This window comes from Neomonachus schauinslandi, chromosome 11 (genome assembly GCF_002201575.2).
Source record: "Neomonachus schauinslandi chromosome 11, ASM220157v2, whole genome shotgun sequence".
Taxonomy (NCBI): Eukaryota; Metazoa; Chordata; class Mammalia; order Carnivora; family Phocidae; genus Neomonachus; species Neomonachus schauinslandi.
Genome location: NC_058413.1, coordinates 74,991,241 through 74,997,066, shown reverse-complemented (window position 1 = coordinate 74,997,066; position 5,826 = coordinate 74,991,241). Strand labels below are relative to the sequence as shown.

Here is a 5,826-nt window from a genome sequence, read left to right as displayed (position 1 = left end):
AATGAACTAAGAATGTCCAGTAAATGATTAGGCTGCTTCTGACAATGAAAGTTGCATACCCTGTTCTTTAAAATCTAAAGCACAGTATTTCTAGGGGGAATCTAGTCCTCCAGAGTTTACTCCTAAAATAACACCCATGATATTTAACAGCAGCCAGATGGAAAGCCTTCAGCTTTTAGTCCTAATTTTACTGACATTGTTCTATAAAGCATCCACAAAAATCATTTTTCCCAGTAACTAACCCTACATAACTTTGTTATTCTTGCCACATTAAAAGCATCCTAACTTTCTGATTTTTAAAGCTACAATCTGCACAAATCTGGTACAGAGTGACTTATCTAAATATTTGAGTCTATAAGTACCTCAAGATCAATTGTTCTCAGAAGAAAACAGCTTTATGGCTCTAGTCTGAGTTTATCTCCATAAATCACTCAGATAAGACTTAAATAATAAGGAAGGTTTTTGTAATTCAATATAACTAATTATGTAAGAAGGGATAGTCAAAGAAAATCATTTTATCAAAACATCTAAGTCACCAAATTGTTTTGACAATTCAGGAACTGTAGTATATTAATTGAAGTAACTTTTCTAAGTCTATGATGATACTGATGCACATCGTCACATTATGTTAGCCCTGAAGGCTTGTCTACCACTCTATTTTCAAACATAGTATGACAGTGTGATAGCAGAGAGAAATAATACCCTGGACATGCGAAGGTGAAGTTATTGGCTCACCATTGCTGGGGTACATATGTGATAGTTGTTCCATGAATGGAAATTGACTTGAGATGATCCAAACATGCTTTCTCATTTGCTTCTCTTTATCTATTTATTTTTTTTTGAGTAAACTCTATGCCCAGTGTGGGTTTTGAACTCACTACCCTGAGATCAAGAGTCACGTGCTCTACTGACTGTGCCAGCCAGATGCCTCCTCATCTGGTTCTCTATGACCATATATCTGCAAATCAAGTGACCAATGTGAACGGGGCAATCTCAGGTTACAGATATAAATGAAAACAAACTGGTCCATAAAAAGATGAAACTTACTACTTTCACCTTATCAATGTGATGTTTTAACCAACCTAGCAAACCAGTTTGACTCAAGGATGCAAAAGCAAACATAATATGAATAAAACACAAAATCATTTTTTTTTAAAGATTTTATTTATTTATTTGAGACAGAGAGAATGAGAGAGACAGAGAGCACATGAGAGGGGGGAGGGTCAGAGGGAGAAGCAGGCTCCCCGCCGAGCAGGGAGCCCGATGCGGGACTCGATCCAGGGACTCCAGGATCATGACCTGAGCCGAAGGCAGTCGCTTAACCAACTGAGCCACCCAGGTGCCCAACACAAAATCATTTTTATTGCCAATTCTAAGGATCTCTGATCATCTAGGGAAAAAAAAATCTATCATTAGTAATATACAGGAGACCCACTTTGAATTGATGCCTTTTTATTTTTTGCTTTGCCCTCAACCATTTCCTCATTCATTAACAAATATTTGTAGTGGGTGCCTGCTAAGCCAGCACCATAGTTGATATAGTGGATACACAACTAAGCAAGTAATAATTTCTGTCCTTGAGGCAATTTCAGTTTAGTGGGAGAAAAAACGGGCAATAACTAACAATAGCAGTGCAAGATAATAAAGTGCTTTCTGTTCAAATTGCTAAGGAGATATTAATAAAAATCTTCTCAATCAAAATGGGGGAAAGGCTGGACTCTCATAGAAGAAATTGAGCCTTGATAGATGCCTAGGAGTTAGCGAAGTAGGAAAGATGCCGAAAATGCCAGGCACTCAGCTATCTGTTTAGACCTTCAACCTCCCTAATCCTTCAAGTTCAAATTGGACCTCCGCCATGTGTGCTTCCTGGACACTTTTCAATTCTCATGATAACACTACAACTATAATTTCCTATTTATTTACCTCCACCTATCATTTTATGCAGTAGCTTCTCTTTATTTGCTCTCAAGTCCCTGTAGTCTATAACCCACATAAAGGGAAAAACTGCATTTGTCATTTTAATAGGTATGGCAATCCCCAGTATCCTGAATTGCCGAGGCATAAAACAAGAGCTAAGTAAATCATTGATGAATTAAAGTTGGGGGAAGGAATAGTTTGTGCAAAAGCACTAATGTGTGAAACAACATGACAGGAAGCTGGTAGGTCTAGAGAAATAGACAACGGGGACCAGGATAGAGATGGGTCTAATTCTAATCCTTGACAAGGCTGTGACCGTTTACAGTGTAGATGAATGAATTCAATTACAGCTTTGAGGCTCAGCTGCTTAGATTCTTTCCTAACTCCACCATTTACTGACTATTTTACATTGGGAAAGATATTTAATCTCTTTATGCCTCATTTTCTTTATCTGTAAAGTACCTACATTGGGATTTTGTAATGTTCAAGTGAATGATCTATATAAGCTTGGAATAGTACCCTTCACATGGCAAGTGCTCAATAAATGTTAACTAACGGGCGCCTGGGTGGCTCAGTCGTTAAGCGGCTGCCTTCGGCTCAGGTCATGATCCCAGGGTCCTGGGATCGAGTCCCACATTGGGCTCCCTGCTCAGCGGGAAGCCTGCTTCTCCCTCTCTCACTCTCCCTGCTTGTGTTCCTGCTCTCGCTGTCTCTGTCTCTGTCAAATAAATAAATAAAATCTTTAAAATAAATAAATAAATAAATGTTAACTAACATTTCTAGGCAAAGAAATTTGCCATTTTTCCTGAAAATAGGAAGAGACTAAAGAATGTTAAGCAGCAGTGAGATATGATCACCTTGGATTCTCTGTCAGTTAGGATTCACTGCAAGAAATAGGAACCCCTCACTTACCACCCTAGTTGATAGTTAGCTGTCTAAATTTTTCCTCCATGTTGTATTTTTAAAAGTCCATCTTACTTATCTTTGAGTCTACATCTTCCATATATTCGGGCACATAGTATTTCCTCAATAATATTTAATTAACGAGTTAATGTCTTTGGAATAAAGAAGAAAGTTTCATCCAAACTGTTTTATTCTACTGAATTCTTTCTAAAACCATTCCTCTGAGAATGAATCAGGATCATTGCTTCATCCTCTTGTGCCAAATAGTAAATACCATGCAAAAAACAATCTAAAGTGGTAGAAAACATAATTCAGACACAAATCCATGCAGAGTTGGAAGCGATTAGTAGCATAATTTAGAGCAGTGCCATGGTTTGTGAGCCACATCCCTTTTGCCAAGGAATTCAGGACAAGGAAGTAGGGACCATTCATAGACTCATCCAAAACCACTGTCGGGATCCGCCTCCACTCCAGCAAGTCACCATCCACATTATTGCTCTTTAGGTTCCAGGTGTGTAATTATCAACTTGTTCATTTATTCAAGACACACACCTGCCAACAGCTTTCTCCAAATAGCTTCTTTTAACCACCCTGGTTGTCCAAAATAACGATATGTTGCTGCATGTGCTATGTCCCTCAGGACAACAAACCAACCATGGAGCAGCAATGGGTAAATATCTCATCCCCAACCAAGCCCGGTATTCCAAACATGGCAAGCCTGAATTTCTCACCCTGGGGTCAAAATCTTGGCAGTGAGAACCACCCCGTTGGTTTTAGGGATTCTTGCTGTGGTATCTACTTACAGGTGAGATCATTTCAGAAGGACATCCCTTGAGTCTTTCAACTACTAAACTCTATTATAGTGCCTACAGAGAGACATTAGTAACACTTTAGAGCAATTTAAAGAAAGTTATCTATATTAAAATCTGCCTCAAGAGTCTGTCTCTAGTACCTGTGCATAAAGTCCAAAAGAATGGGCCATGAGTTAAAAGCAATTAGAACAGGTTTGGGGTTGGAAAGGAGTTTAAAAAATCAATAAAGACCTTAAAAGAAAATTTTCCGTTGAGCCAAGTGCCATGTGCCTCTGTTGTCCATGGAGCTACCCTGCTCACAACTCCTTCAAGAGGACCTGTGGTATGGAGCAAAGTTGACTGACAGGCTCCAGCTGCTTCACCTTTAGATCCATTGCAGCAGGCATACCGGGCTGCTCCCAGCTGATGACTGAGCACAGTGGGAGCTAGAACAGGACACTGGTGCCCAACGCAGAATATTCTGGCTCAAGAGCTTCTCCTAGGGGCACCTGGGTGGCTCAGTGGGTTAAGCGTCTGCCTTCGGCTCAGGTCATGGTCCCAGGGTCCTGGGATCGAGCCCCACATCGGGCTCCCTGCTCCACGGGAAGCCTGCTTCTCCCTCTCCCACTCCCCCTGCTTGTGCTCCTGCTCTCGCTCTCTCTCTCTCTGTCAAATAAATAAAATCTTTTTAAAAAAAATCATAAATAAGAGCTTCTCCTAGGCTTGACTGGAACTTTTTCAGAATTAGGCTTCAGTTGGAGACTCTTCCTACTCAGCCCTTCCTTGATTTCTTTTCAGGCATCAGATCTATATTTTAGTCAATTATATTAAAAGCAGAGAAATAGACCTAGTTCCTGCTCAGATGGTTTGCAGAGGAATGCATGCATTAACTTGTTTATAGTTTAGGGATGCTTGGGTGGTGCAGCATCGGTTAAGCATCCAACTTGGTTTCTGCTCAGGTCCTGATGACAGGATCGTGAGATCAAGCCCCGGGTCAGGCTCCACACTGAGCTGCGGAGTCTGCTTGAGATTCTCTCTCCCTCTGCCCCTCCTGCTAGTGCTCTCTTTCTCTCTTTGTCTCTCAAATAAATTAAGATATCTCTAAAAACAAACAAACAAACAAACAAAAAAACCTCTTGGTTTAACTTGTTCATGTTTTAGCTTTGCTGCTAATGTCTTGAGTCTCTCTTCTGTTGTATTCATTGAATATTCAAATTATCAAAGTATTCGGCGTGGAAGAGGCTAGTTCCCCTCCCTCTTTCCTCTCAATAGGAAGAACATGTTGAGCATTTGTTGTTCAAGGCCCTCTCTCATACAATTTTCATTACCCCCAAGAGATTTTATGACCCAGAACCTAATCTGTCCAATAAGTATTTGGGTATATCCAGGGATGTCAGGTCTATAAAGGGAATCAGAGATGTCCAGGCACTTCTAAAGACCAGTGTAGAGAACAAGTAGCTGACCACTTCACAGGCCATTGTTTAGAGCCGTTGTTCGGGACACACTACAGACCGATGGTCAGTATGGTTCATAGATTCGGCAACTTTCTTGGTGCTGCCACCTTGAAAATATTGTATAGACTTTTAGCACTAAACACTGTGGGTCTAACAATAATATCAAAAATCATATTTCAGTGCTCGCTTCGGCAGCACATATGCTAAAATTGGAATGATACAGAGAAGATTAGCATGGCCCCTGTACAAGGATGACACGCAAATTCGTGAAGCGTTCCATATTTTTAAAAAACCATATTTCAGTAGGAAATATTCTTTTCTCAGTGTGGGCATTCAGACTATTGATTTGCATCCCATTAATTTACAATGTGAGCACTTTTCTTTTCTTTTGTGTCTGATTATTACCTTTTGTTCTCTCCAGATATGTTTGATTTCTGTACATGTATTCCTACCCTGACATTAACAGAAAAGAGAAAAATATTCTTCCACCACCTGAAAGGATGCTGATGGTGCATACACCATAGAAACTCCCACCTCTCTTCCTTTTGCATTTATATTTTATCATAGCTTTTTAGTTCCTGCTGTTTCTCCTATTTCTTTTACTTTTATTCCTTCACATCTTCTCACTATTAGCTATTCATAAATGTCTAATCTTGTGTCAGTCATCTCAAAAACAATTTAAAAGAGTATGGATATATAGGATCAAATAATATTTAGGATATGTTTTCTGAGACTTAAATATATGAAGCTTACCTGGCATT

At 39.7% G+C, this 5,826-nt stretch overlaps 1 non-coding gene across 1 annotated transcript; it reads left to right on the top strand.

Annotated features, from left to right (window-relative positions):
* Positions 1–5,244: 5,244 nt before the first annotated feature.
* LOC123326238 lies at positions 5,245–5,351 on the top strand. Its single transcript, XR_006540951.1, has one exon. It is a non-coding gene; the product is annotated as a U6 spliceosomal RNA (small nuclear RNA).
* The last annotated feature ends 475 nt before the right edge of the window (positions 5,352–5,826 follow it).